Source organism: Bos javanicus, chromosome 21, assembly GCF_032452875.1.
Source record: "Bos javanicus breed banteng chromosome 21, ARS-OSU_banteng_1.0, whole genome shotgun sequence".
NCBI lineage: Eukaryota > Metazoa > Chordata > Mammalia > Artiodactyla > Bovidae > Bos > Bos javanicus.
In genome coordinates, this window is record NC_083888.1 from 33,073,998 (window position 1) to 33,089,220 (window position 15,223).

The 15,223-nt window shown below is 42.5% G+C and overlaps 1 pseudogene; it reads right to left on the reverse strand.

The window, feature by feature from the left end:
• Positions 1-8,437: 8,437 nt before the first annotated feature.
• On the reverse strand, positions 8,438-10,786 carry LOC133234011 (14-3-3 protein epsilon-like; annotated as a pseudogene).
• Positions 10,787-15,223: the final 4,437 nt, after the last annotated feature.

Sequence of the window (15,223 nt, forward strand, 5' to 3'; positions counted from 1 at the left end):
TAGAGACAGACTAAAATATGACAGAGACAATAGAATTAGTAGATAAGAACATTAAACTAAAACAGCAATTATAAATATATCCCATATCTTAAAAAAAAAATAGACAAAGCCTGAGCATAAAAAGAGACCTGAAAAGTAATTCTAAAAATGCAAATTTAATTACTAGATAAGAAAAATATTATATTGATACTGTTATTCAGTCACTAAGTCATGTCTGACTCTCTGCAACCCCATGGACTATGGCATGCCAGGCTTCCACATCATTTACTATTTCCCAGAGTTAGCTCAAATTATGAGCCATACTCTGTAAAGCCACCCAAGATGGTAGGTGAACTCTCCACTGGTGGAGAGTTCTGACAAAATGTGGTCCATTGGAGAAGGGAATGGCAAACCACTTCAGTATTCTTGCCTTGAGAACCCCATGAACATTATGAAAAGGCAAAACGATATGACACTGAAAGATGAATTCCCCAGGTCGGTAGGTGCCGAATATGCTACTGGAGAAGAGCAGAGATAGCTCCAGAAGGAATGAAGAGGCTGAGCTAAAGCGGAAACACCACCCAGCTGTGGATGTGTCTGGTGGTGAAAGTAAAGTTCGATGCTGTAAAGAACAATACTGCATAGGAACCTGGAATGCTAGGTCCATGAATCAAGGTAAATTGGAGGTAGTCAAACAGGAGATGGCAAGAGACATTTTAGGAATCATAAAATGGATGGGAATAGGCAAATTTAATTCAGATTATCATTATATCTACTACTATGGGCAAGAATCCCTTAGAAGAAATGGAGTAGCCCTCATAGCAAAAGAGTCTGAAATGCAGTATTTGGGTGTAGTCTCAAAAAGACAGAATAATCTGTTTGTTTCTGAGGCAAACCATTCAATATCACAGTAATCCAAGTCTATGCCCCAAGCACTAATGCCAAAGAAGTTGACATTGAACAGTTCTATGAGGCCTATAAGATCTGGAACTAACACCAAAGAAAGATGTCCTTTTCATCATAGGGGACTAGAATGCAAAATAGGAAGTCAAGAGATACCCAAAGTAACAGGCTAGTTTGGCCTTGGAATACAAAGTGAAGCAGGGCAAAGGCTAACAGAGTTTGCCAAGAGAATGTACTGGTCATAGCAAACACCCTCTTCCAACAGCACAAGAGACGATTCTATACATGGACATCACCAGATGGTCAATACTGAAATCAGATTGATTATATTCTTTGTACCCGAAGATGGAGAAGCTCTATACAGTCAGCAAAAACAAGACCAGGAGCTGACTGTAGCTCAGATCGTGAACTCCTTATTGCAGAATTTAGATTTAAATTGAAGAAAGTAGGGAAGATCACTAGGCCATTCAGGTGTGACCTAAATCAAATCCCTTATGATTATATGTAGAAGTGACAAATAGATTCAAGGGATTAGATCTGATAGACAGAAGGCCTGAAGAACTGTGGAGGGAGGTTCATAACTGTATAGGAGGCAGTGATCAAAATCATCCCCAAGAAAAAGAAATGTAAAAAGGCAAATGACTGTCTGAGGAGGCCTTAAAAATAGCTGAGAAAAGAAGAGAAGTGAAAGGCAAAGGAGAAAAGTAAAAATATACCCATCTGAATGCAGAGTTTCAAAGAGTAGCAAGAAGAGATGAGAAAGCCTTCCGAAGCGAACAATGAAAAAAATAAAGGAAAACAATAGAATGGGAAGGACTAGAGACATCTTCAAGAAAATTAGTGATACCAAGGGAACATTTCATGCAAAGATGGGCACAATAAAGGACACAACTGGTATGGACCTAACAGAAGCAGAAGATATTAAGAAGAGATGGTAAGAATATACAGAAGAACTATACAAAAAAGACCTTAATGACCTGGATAATCATGATGGTATGATCACTCACCTAGAGCCACACATTGGAGTATGAACTCAAGTGGGCCTTAGGAAGCGTCACTGTAAACAAAGTTAGTGGAGGTGATGGAATTCTAGCTAAACTATTTAAAATCCTAAAAGATGATGCTGTTAAAGTGTTGCACTCAATATGCCAGCAATTTTGGAAAACTCAGCAGTGGCCACAGGACTAGAAAAGGTCACTTTTCATTCCAATCCCAAGGAAGGGAAATTCCAATGAATGCTCATACTATAGCACAATTGCTCTAATTTGATTTGCCTGGAGAATCCCAGGGATGGAGGAGCCTGGTGGGCTGCCATCTGTGGGGTTGCACAGAGACAGACACGACTGAAGTGACTTAGCAGCAGGAGCATATGCTAGCAAGTTAACGCTCAAAATCCTTCAAGTTAAGCTTCAACTGTATGTGAACCAAGAACTTCCAGATGTTCAAGCTGGATTTAGAAAAGGCAGAGGAACCAGAGAACAAATTGCTGACATCCAATGGACCATACAAAAAGCAAGAGAATTTCAGAAAAACATCTACTTCCGCTTCATTGACTATGCTAAAGCCTTTGACTGTGTGGATCACAACAAACTGTGGAAAATTCTTCAAGAGATGGGAATACCAGACCATTTTAGCTGCCTCCTGAGAAACCTGTATGCAGGTCAAGAAGTAACAGTTAGAATCGTACATGGAACAACAGACTGGCTCCAAATTGGGAAAGGAGTACATCAAGGCTGTATATTGTCACCCTACTTATTTAACTGATATGCAGAGTATATCATATGAGATGGCAGGCTGGATGAAGCACAAGCTGGAATCAAGATGGCCAGGAGAAATATCAATAACCTCAGATATGCAGATGATATCACCCTATGGCAGAAAGCAAAAAGGAACTAGAACCTCTTGATGAAAATGAAAGAGGAGAGTAAAAATGCCAACTTGAAACTCAACATTCAAAAAACGAAGATCATGGCATCCAGTCCCATGAATTCATGGCAAATAGACTTTATTTTCTTGGGCTCCAAAATCACTGCAGATGGTGACTGCAGCCATGAAATCAAAAGATGCTTGCTCCTTGGAAGAAAAGCTGTGAAAACCTAGACAGCACATTAAAAAGCAGAGACATTACTTGCTGACAAAGGTCTGTATAGCCAAAGCTATGAATTTTCCAGTAGTCAAGTATAGATGTGAGAGTTGGACCATAAAGAAGGCTTGATTGCTGGAGAATTGATGCTTTTGAACTGTGGTGTTGGAGAAGACTCTTGAAAGTCCCTCGGACAGCAAGGAGATCAAACCAGTCAATCCTAAAGGAAATCAACCCTGAATATCCATTGGAACGACTGATGCTGAAGTTGAAGTTTCAGTCCTTTGGCCACCTGATGTGAAGAACTGACTCATTGGAAAAGACCCTGATACTGGGAAAGACTGAAGGCAAGAGGAGAAAGGGGCGACAGAGGAAGAGATGGTTGGATGGCATCACCGACTCAATGAACGTGAATTTGAGCAAACTCTGGGAGATAGTGAAGGACAGGGAATGCTGGCATGCTGTAGTCCATGGGGTTGCAGAGAATCAGACATGACTGAGTGACTGAACAACAGTTCAAACTCATGTCCATTGAGTTAATGATGCCATCCAACCATCTAATCCTGCCTACAATCTTTACCAGCATCCGGGTCTTTTCCAATGAGTTGGCTCTTCTCATCAGGTGGCCAAGGCTCTTCTCATCAGGTGGCCAAGGCTCTTCTCATCAGGTGGCCAAAGTATTGGGAGTTTCAGCTTCAGCATCAGTCCTTCCAATGAATATTCAGGACTGATTTCCTTTAGGATTGACTGACTTGATCTCCTTGCAGACCAATGGACTCTCAAGAGTCATCTCCTGCACCACAATTTGAAAGCATCAATTCTTTGGTGCTCAGCCTTCTTTATGGTCCAACTCCAACTCACATTTGTATATGAACTATGGGAAAAACCATAGCTTTGAGAGAGAGAGAGACAAACATTTGAAGAATCCAAATTTGATGAAAAGTACCAATAGCTACAAAAACACTCAATGAACTCCAAATAGAAGAAATATGAAGGAAACCACACTGAGGTACATCAATAATTGCTTAAAATCAGTGATCTTCAAAACGCACTATTTACAAAATGAAAAGTCAATTGACAGCCTGGGAAATATATCAACTCGGTTTCCAATAAATATGTCTAATGAATTTATAAACATCAGCAATAAAGTCAGAAAATACAATTAAAGATTTACAATAGCAATGAAAAATATAGTGAAAGTGAAAGTCGCTCAGTTGTGTCCGACTCTTTGCAACCCCATAGACTATACAGTCCATGGAGTTCTCCAGGCCAGAATACTGGAGTGGGTAGCCTTTCCCTTCTCCAGGGGATCTTCCCAACCCAGGGTTCAAACCCAGGTCTCCTGCATTGCAGGCAGATTCTTTACCAGCTGAGCCACAAGGGTTGAAAATAAATCTAACAAAAGATGTGCAAAATATTTATGTAGAAAACTAAAGGACCTTATTGAAAGGCAATAAGAAAACCAAACGGAGCAACACCATGTTCATGGATAGAAAGTTTCAATACTGTAAAGTTGTACAGTATTGTACAAATGGATGTACAGCTTTATTACTTTTCCAATCAAGTCCTAATGGAATTTTTTACATAAAGCCAAAAAAGATTAGTAGCCAGATCCTATAAATCAATTAGAAAGACAAACAACTCAATAGAAAAAGTTTCAAAAACACAAACAAGCATTTCACAGAAAACACAAATGGCCTGTTAAGTTTATGAAAATACACTTGGCCTTGTTAGTAGAAAAGGAAATGCAAATAAAACCACAAATTACCATTTCATGCCCACTGGTTTGGAAACATTTTTAAAGACTGACAAAACGTTGGCAAAATGTAACTAGTACACCGCTGTGGGTCTAGAAATTAGTACACTCACTTTGAAGAAGAATTTTACATTATTTGTGAAGGTGAACATTCACATACCCTTTGACCCAGCAATTCCACTCCTGGAGACATGAACAGAATATTCCCAGAAGCACTGTTTAAAATAGCAATAAAAATGGCAACAACCCAAATGTCCTTTACAGTAGAATGAATAAAAGCTTATGGTTCAGTCACACAATAGAACATTAAAATGGAACAGAAGACTACAGCGACTATAGCTCTGTGCAGCGTGGGTTGCATTTTCTAAGGACGACCGTCACAATACATCCTGTTTTACATGTTCTCTCCTTCTTAAATGCCAATGACATGAATACTAGATCTTTTTTTATAGTCCCCTGGGTCTCTGGGGTCCTTTTCACTCTTTTTTTTTCCAGTTTATTTTCTCTCTGTTGTCCAGATTGGGTAGCTTCGTGGATTCTTTCTTCTATCCCCTTCCATTTTGCTACTGAACACATCTACCAAGCTTTTTATTTTGGTTATTGAATTTTTCAGTTCTAAAATATCCATTTGGTTCTTCTTTGTATATTTCTTTGCTGAGATTTTCTCTTTTTTCCATTTGTTTCGGATGTGCTCACAGTCTCTTACTAAAGCATTGTATAATGCCTGGTTTTAAATCTTAATCAGATAACATCACTGGAATCTTGAGTGTGGTATCTATTAATATTTTTTTTTCCTTCAGTGTGAGATCTTCTTGGCTATTGGTGTCACAAGTAATTTTCTACTAAAACCTGGGTGTTTTGGCTATTATATTATGAGACTCTGGATCTTCTTTAAACTTTTGGTTTCAGCTGGTTTCCTCTAACACTGGTCCAGCAGAGGAGGGGAGGTGCTACCTCATTAAGGCAAGGCAGGGTTAGACATCCAGGTTCCCCACTCTGCCTCCATATTAATCAGCTCAGGCTTCCATAGCAAAACACCAGAGACTGCGTGTCTTAAACAACAGAAATTTATTGTCTCACATTCTGGAGATTGGAAAGTCCAAGATCAAGGTGTTGGAGTTTGATTTCTGGTGAGAACTCTCTCCTTGGCTTGCAGTTGACCACCTACTCACTCTGTCCTCCCATGGCCTTTTCTCTGTGCGTTTACATCCGAGGTGTCTCTTCCTCTTCTTATAAGAACATCTATTGGACTAGGACCTCACCTTTATGACCTTGTTTAACCTTAATTACCCCCTTAACAGCCCCATCTCCAAATATTGTCTTATCAAGGGTTACAGCTTCAGCTTATGAATGGGGGTGGCACAATTCAGTTCATAACAGCCTCCACTGACTCTGGAGTGGGGGTATTATCTGTTATTGCTGGGAGGGCATGAGAGTATCTGGCTTCCACTAGACCTCCCTGGCTCTGAGGAGTGGGTGTGCTGCCCCTGACAAGACCACAGGATAGTGGCAACCTCTGGAGTGGTGAGAGGAGATATGATTTGGGAAAAGACACAAAAGGCTCCAAGGAATTGGATGTGTTTTATTTTCTAGTTGTGAAATAAGTATCTTGGTATTAATTATATTATTATTATTTAAACTGTAAATACGTTATCTATGGTATAGTCTCTTTTTTCTTTTTAAAATTTATTTTTTAATTGAAGGATAATTGCTTTACAGAATTTTGTTGTTTTTTGTCAAACCTCAACATGAATCAGCCGTATGGCTGATTATGTTACAGAACAACAAAATTCTGTAAAGCAATTATCCTTCAATTAAAATATTCCAGAATTCAAAAAAGAAAAAAAAAAGAAAAACCCAACCACAACAAAATAGAAATATGGTCTCTCTACTTAGAATATTTATAACATAGCTGAGATGCTCAGAAATAACGATCTACCATCTGTGGTATTAAGCATTATCTATGTGCCAGGCAGGGCTTCCCAGGTGGTGCTAGTGGGAAAGAACCTGCCTGCTAACACAGGAGATGTGAGAAACTCAGGTTAGACCCCTGGGTTGGGAAGATCCCCTGGAGGAGGGCATGACAACCCACTCCAGTATTCTTGCCTGGAGAATCCCCATGGACAGAGGAGGCTGGCAGGCTATAGACCATGGGGTCATAAAGAGTCAGACATGACTGAAGCAACTTAGCATGCACGCATACATGGGCCAGGCATTGTGGCCCTATACATCACCTATATCGTTTTACTTATTCTACACAATCCATTTTACGGATGAGGATGCTCAGGCTCCAAAGAAGTCAGAATCACAGAGATGAAATTCAAGCCCAGGCCTGTCTGCAGAGCCCATACTCTTCAAGCCCATAGCACCTTGAATGAAGTTAAAACTAATTAATATCATTTATCACAATTGTCATGTGCCACTCACCTGCCACCACTAATAAAATCTGACAGAGAACATTAGACTTTACCATTTCAGCCACAAGGGAAGCCTCCAAGTTTAGGCTGTGTTGTGAAAGTCGCTCAGTCATGTCTAACTCTTTGAGATCCCATGGATCTCTAGCCTGCCAGGCTCGTCTGTCCATGGAATTCTCCAGGCCAGAATACTGGGGTAGATAACCATTCCCTGCTGTAGGGGATCTTCTCAACCCGGGGATTGAACCCAGGTCTCCTGCATTGCAGGCAGATTCTTTCCCATCTGAACCACCAGGGAAGCCTGTGTGTGTGTATAATTTTATTTATATATTTAAATATATATTTGTATTTTTATATACTGACGTGGATTTACTTTTATGTTAAAAATCTTATGATTTTTATGTATGCACTACTGTATGTAAAACAGGTAGCTGGTGGAAAGCTGCTGTACAGCACAGGGAGCTTGGCTTGGTGCTCCATGATGACCTAGAGCAGTAAAGGAGGGGGTAGAGATTAATGGCCTTACAGAGTTGTGTTCATTTCTGCTGCACAACAAAGTAAATCAGCTCCAATAAAAACTTAAAATTAAAAAAAAATTTATATTATTGTTAGCTTTAAGTTGGTTTTTTTAAATTAATTGGTTAATTTATTAACCTTGTGACTGTGGAATCTTAGTTCTCTGACCAGGGATTGAATCTTGGCCCTTGGCAAGTGAAAATGTGGAGTCCTAACTATGGGACTGCCAGGGAATTCCCTATTGTTATTTTAGTAAATATTCATTTATAAGTATATACATTTTAATCTTTTGCTATGCCTTTATTCCTTCCTGAAGTTCACTCAAGGATCATTTTCCTTCATCCTGAAGAATTCCCATAAAAACTTCCTGTATTGCCAATGTGTGCTAGTGACAAACCAATTTCTTTGAATTTTTGTCCACTTGACAAAATTTTGAACACATTTATTTTCCCTTCATTTCTGAAGGATATTTTTCTGGGCATAGAATTCTAGATTGGTAGGGTTTTTTTTCTTTAGCACTTTAAAGATGTCATTTCATTGTCTTCTGGCTTCCACAGTTAGCCATCAATTGTACTGTTAACTGGTTACTAACTCTCTCTCTCTAAAAATATGATCACTTTAACAAAGAGCTAATGTGCCTCAGTGAGGACCCAGTGTAGCCAAAAACAAATTAATTTTTTAAAATTTGGCTGCTTTTGAGATTTTTGATGGGCCTAGGTATAGTTTTCTTTATACTTCTAATATTTGGAGTTTGTTTTATTCAAGTTTAGCTTTGTTTTATTTAAATTTAGGTTTGTTTTATTTAGGTTTCTTTTATTTCAGTTTAATGTTAATCCATGCTGTGTTTCAGTAAGAACAATACAGATTCTGTATCTATGGCTCAAGTCATATATCCACTAATACAAATTAGTTTCAAGTTACACATACTGAATAAAGAGGCTGAGGGAGCAAAGGAGGGAAGGGCTGGGGCCCAGTGGGAGAAGAAACAAAGAATTGAACATGCAAGCTGGCTTTTCCATAACACCTTCAATGCTAACCTGCTTCAGAAGAAGAATAAAAGGAGGCAAGAATGAGCAGCCACAATTGTTAAACTGTTACCAGCATCATACTTTTCAACATTTCAACAGTTTGAAACACTTTTTAATAGCAAAACCATTACAAAAAACTTCCCAGACAAACTTTAACCACCTCAAGCTAAGATCCAATTAAACATTGGCTTAAAATTCAAAGAATTAGAAAAAGGGAAAATGATACCACATACACCTCAGTAGTGTGATTAACCTTTCTCTTAGATGCTTGCAGCACACAAAATTCTAATAGCTTTTGAATGTAACTTCCATTGCTAATGGTGATCCTGCCACGTCTTCAGGAAACAATACAGTAATCCTGAAAAAGCCTCTATGCAGTCCTGTTAGTGTTCTTAAAGATTCTAAAAGCTGGGACCAGTAAAATCCACAGAAATTCACTCTTGCCTTTACAAACTTTAGAAAACCATGGGGAAAAAAAAAACCAACAGGGCAGGAACATATGTAAAAGTCAGATTTGGTGGTTCTTAGTAACAATGGGGGAATTTCCAAGATGGGTAGGATGGGAATGTCTGGGGTAGTCAGAGATGGTTTCTCATGTTGGCTTTTATGTGTCATTGATTATCATCTTCCACATCCTGCAGTGCTTCTTTATTCCGCTCTTCACCATCACCCTGCATGTCTGAAGTCCATAGTGTCAGATTATCGCTAACAACTGTGTGATAAGTGTTGAGTCCTTATAGCTTTCCTCACTCAGTGTGTCCAGTTCTGCAACTGCATCATTAAAAGCTGCTTTGTCAACCTGCAGGTATGCTCAGGGGAATTAAATATGGAAAAATTGAGAGCAAGACCTAAGTGAATGGGATGTGAAGATGAAAGTTCTGTCATTGCAACAACAGTAGCAGCTTTATAAGCCATCAAGCTGTTCTCCACAGCCTCCTTCCTGTCATTTCTTGTGGCAAATTCAGCCAGATACCTGTAGTAGTCCCCTTTCATTTTATAATAGAAAAGCTTGGACTCAGCCATTGTTAGGGGCTGGAATAAGGTGTTTGCCCAGCACACCCAGAATGGCACAACGGATTAACTGCATCTCAGTCTCAACCATTTGCCGATATTCCCAAATCATTTTTAGTTTGTCTCTCCTCCCCTGTTTTCTTCTTTGTTGCTGATTATTCTCCAGGAAGCTCTTCTAGTTCTAATCACATTTTTTATATGCAGAGATAGGAGGTTTCTTCCTTCAACTGTCAACTCCACACGCATCCCTGCTACTTTCTTCATTGATTGCACCATCTCATCGCATTGCTCAGCCTGCTCGGCCAGCTTCGCCTGATGCACCAGATTGTGAAGGATGGAAGCAGGTAGTGCCTCCCACTCCCAGCCTCTCACTCCATGTCTGAGCAACAGAAATGGCAGTGTCTCAGTCCTCAGTGATACTCATGAATCTGTGGCTTGATGCCTTCCATCATATTTAGAAAATTCTCAGTCATTATTTATTCAAATATTTGAGCATGTCCTACATATCTCTTATGCTCAGCTCTGTTTATTCCTCAATTCCTTTTCACTCTGTGCTTCAATCCAGATAATATCTATTGATTGGTCACTAATCTTGTCTTCTCTGTGTACAGTGTCCTGTTAGACCCATTCAGTGAGTTCTTAATTTCAGATATTTTGCAGTCTAAAACACCAATTTTTTTCATTCTTATAGATTCAAGTTTTCTCTTTAAATACTCAAGCTTTTCACCCATTTTGTCCATCTTTTGCTCTATTCTCTTTAACATATTATCCTTACTTATTTTAAAACCTTTGTTTGAGATGTCACCTCCTGTTTGGTCTAGTTCGCTGCATCTCAGTTTGGAAAATGGCCTCAGGAAGAAAGTTGGTTAGATATGGGGTTCACTTCGTGTGCCCTCCATCTGTCAAAGATCATAGCCCTGTTTTGCCTGATGTCCAGCCCCTGCAAACTATTGTTGTTTAGACTGCTGTGAGGAAGAGAAAAGTTGAACAGATGGCATGGGGGTGGGGGTGGGGGCTGTGTGAGAGAAGTAGACAGACCTTGAAGGATCAGGAGGTGCCCTAGAATATCCGCCATGCCCTGTTGTCCTGACTCCATGGTGCCCTGAACCCAGCACCATACTCCAGCCCCAGGGCCCACACAGCAGGCAGAGTAGAGTGGCAAGAAAGTGGCTCCAATGGGCCCCAGGGGTCTCTGCAAATGACTGGAAGAGGGAACAGAGCAGCAAGAATAGTCTTTGGGCCTAAGTTTCTGAGCCAGAGGGGCCACGCGGGAGACCCTAGGAGGAGGATGGGGCAGCTTTCTTAGAACTACCATCCAACGGGAGGAAGCCAGTGTTCCATTCTACCCCTAGCACTAGGGCCCTCCCTACTGTCTTCGTTTATTTGCATCTTTTTGCATGTCATTTGTCATTTGCATAGGGTCTCATTTTATGTCAAATTCACAGTCTCTGCTTATTCCTCCCTATTTGGGTATAGGGAAAAGTGGACCTTCAGCTAAATCCCCCTTGGGGAATTTTAACTCTTAGTATACCACCAAGGTCATTTAGACTGAATTTTAATTTTTAAGCTCCTTTTCTGAGCAGCTTTAACTATTAATAAGGATTGATTATTTTATGACTTTTATCCTTTCACAGGGGTCTTCCAAAAACCAGAGAGAGATTTAAATTATTTTTTAATAGAATAAAGCTTGTTCTCTTACAATTACCACAATGATCCACTGGATTCTTTATAAGTCCAAAATACATCAATTACTGTATTGATCCATTGGATTCTTTGTAAATTCAAAACATATCCTAGATCTTAAAACCTTTTGCTATTTCATCCTCTTAGGAAATATTTTTCATCATCACTCATTAATTATTCTCAATCATGCTTTTTAAAAACAGAGACTAAAGTAATAAGAAAACGAAAGAATGGTGGAATTGCCCGGGCAATTCAGTGGAGATATGAATCATTGCTATTCTACCACCTTTCAGCTTTCTTGTTGCTCTGTCTGAAACATTAGATATCTTTCAAGAAGGTATAAACAAGTCGGTCTGCAAACATTATCTTTGTTCATTTGTTTGTTTTAGCTTTCATCACACAAGATGAGAGTCCAGAATATTTCATTTTCCTACAAAGAAGAAAGAGAAAAAACCAGACATTTCACAGTTACTGAGGTATCAGTAGATGAATGCAATGTGAAGCAGGCTGTCTAGACTACAGTCATGATGGCACATGTGTGCTCAGTCACTCAGTCGTGTCCAACTCTTTGCAACCCCATGCAACTGTAGCCTGCCAGGCTCCTCTGTCCATGGGATTTTCCAGGCAAGAACACTGGAGTGGGTTGCCATTTCCTTTTCCAGGGGATCTTCCCAACCCAGGGATCGAACCCAAGTTTCCTGTGGCCCCTGAATTGACAGGCAGATTCTTAACCACTGAGCCACTTCGGAAGCCTAAAGATGATGGTAAATTTATATATAAGCAAAGTTGAAGTCTATGAATCTTCAGATATCTTAGAAGAATTTTCTCAAATTCAAGAATTGCCCCCATTTCCCCAGAGAGTGGGGAGCTGGAGACCAGAGAGGAGTGGTTCTTTTTCAGGGTCACTCTGTTCTCGGTCTGTCCAGTTTCACAGCAATGGGTGACTCAGCCTGCCTTTATCATGGCGTATGGTAGGTGCTGCCCTGCAAGCTGGAACAGGGCTGGCCCTAGGAGTAAGGAGGCTGTCCAAATCCCCACTCCTGAGACCTGGCACTCGCCCAGCTCATCTGCCACCCTTCCTCGGGCCTTGGGGCCCTTGAAGCTGTGGTTTTCCTCTGGGTGGTGACTCAGTGCCCAATGCCTGCCCTGCATATGAACCTCCCCTTCCTTGGGCCTCACTGACCGCCCTGAACCAGAGGCAGCTGTGGTTTCCCCTAAAACAGCAACCACAAACTGCCAAGCCCACCCCACCTACCCTCCACTACCCACTCCACCCCTCAGGGCCCTAGACCTAACCTTGGGGTGCCAAAGGAAAAAGAACAGAAGGGGGGCTGCAGACTCCCGTGAGACGTGGAGTTTATGATGAGCTTTGCCTTTTATAGCTTGAGTGTCAAAGATATATCCATTTCATAGATGGGGAGAATAAGGCCAAAATGTTTTAGGGGCTTCTTTCAAATCAATCTATTCATTCCTTCAACTAGCATTCCTCAAAAGCCCACAAGAACACAGGAGAGTAGACGCTGAGATGTGATGCCCACATTTCCCTTCAGGGAAGGACTTGGTGTCTGGGGGCAGGGCAGGAGGACTGTAGCTGTCAGCCCATCCAGGGATCACTTCAGCTGCAGATACTTGCTTTACCCTGGGCCATGCCCTTCTCTGGGTGATCTGTATCCAAAGACTAATCTAGCTGGGGTGCAAAGGCCCAGCTATTTCAGCTCAGTGTGGGACTGTGAGGGGCCGTTCCATGCCAAGCTCCCAGTGAGGAGCCCAGGCTGGGTGGGGCCTGCAGTACAGTTCAGCTTCTCCGTCTGCCCAGTGCTGCCTCTTCCCCCTCCCTTCTACATGCATCAATCTCCAGAGCTCTCCCTGAAGAACATCCAGCATGCTACCCTTTGAGCCACAGTCTGCTTCCTGGAGAACCCACCCTGCAATACTTAACTTTCAAAGAGCTGCCAGCCCAGGGGCAGAGAGACAAGTAAGCAACCAAAGTGCAGGAAGGATGGCCCCAGGGGGGACGCAGCCAGCAAAGGCCCCGAAACAGGCTTCGGTGCACAGGCAGAGAGGGTCTGGGAGGCCCTGGCTAACAGCACTGAGGCCAGAGCCTAAGTGCCTCTCACCACCTGAAAGCTGCAGCACAGACCCTTGGTTTGGAGGAGGGACACCTACCTACTACAATTTTCTCTGACCTAATCTGTCCCTGTAAGAAACAACCTCCAAGGTGGCCCTCTCCCAACTTTCTTCCTCAAATACATACTCTAACTGTGGGTCGAGGTGTCTCCAGGGCCCTGTGGCCAGCCAGGGGCAGCTGCAGAGCTCTGGGGCTACTCAGGGGAGCTGTTCTGGATCTTGAGGGCTCAGAAAGGAGAGCAGACCCTTAGGTCAAGCAAAGGAACCCTAGGATTGTGAGGAACACAACTTGGTTCCAATCCCACAAAGAGAAACATGGCCAAGACAGCAAGCAAGCTCCTCTCACTGTGGGCACATTCCCACAGTACGGTCCAGCCTGCATCTTGCCATGCATCTGGTGATGAGAAACTGTGACCCTGTGTCCCCTCCAACCAGAGGTCCCAGAGCTGATAATTTAGATAATCAGGAAGGTCTTCCTTCCCTGGAGTCTTTCCTCCGTCTCCCCTAGGGCCTTCCTCAAGAGTCCTATTCTGGCTTTAGGGGCTGTGGAATCTGTGCCATTCTGCCCGAGGCTGATTCTCAGCATAAATAATCCACCCCTTGGCTCCCTAATCTGATCCAAAGTCATTGTGGGATCTTGGGAACATTCCTCTGCCAGGGACCTCATTTTTCCATCTGTCTGACACAGGGGCAGGAGAGGAAGTCTTTCAGCTTCCTGACTGCCCTGACATTTGTGACCCAGTAGTAAATCAAGTTTATCAAAACCATGATCCTGTGCCTGCCCCCCACCCATCCCCTTTGTCTCCCCACCCACCCTCCAACTTTCCCAGGCCCAGCGTCTGCCACTGCCCCTTTCCTGACCTTTCACCTCTCCTGGGACTGATAAGAGATGAGAGGGTTTGAAGTCAGCCTTGCTTCCCATCTGACCATAAACGATGCTCAGAGGAGGTGCCGGTCACTACGTGCAGAGAAGCAGCTACAACAAGCCAGTGTTCTGGGAACTCCTGGAAATCATGTTGGAGAAATGCTTCCCTGGTAATGAACTGGATTGAAGAGTCCAGGGTGGGAAACAGCCAGTTCAAGGCTGTACTTGAACACGTGGATTTGGGACTTTCCCTGGTGGCTCCTACAGTAAAGCATCTGCCTGCAATGTGGGAGACCCAGGTTCAATTCCTGGGTCGGGAAGATCCCCTGGAGAAGGAAATGGCAATCCACTCCAGCACTCTTGTCTGGAAAATCCCATGGACGGAGGAGCCTGATTGGCTACAGTCCATGGGGTCGCAAAGAGTTGGACACAACTGAGCGACTTCACTTTACTTCACTTCCCTTGCAGCAGAGAAGTCAGAAAAAGTGCTGTTCATGCCAGACTCCTTTGTTATGAACAAGGATGACTCATCACAGACAATCTCTGCTCAGAGTGTACCATGGGCCCCACCATCCCCCACAAGGAGGACCAGTGGGAGGGGACAGAAATGGACTGGGCACAGGCGGTGGCTTTGAATCTAGTCCAGGATGAAGGGAAACCACGCCAGAGAGTTTAGCCAGGCCGCAGCTGCACCAACCCTGCCCCTGAGACAGCACTGGAGAGGAATGGAACCCAGCCATACATTCTTCTCGGCCAAGCCCAACTTAGGTTTGGTTGTGAACGTTTCTAAGGGAGTTAGTGGCAAGCTATGGGGGCTCAGTCTGCAACCAGGACCAGGGATCAGTCTATGACCAGGGT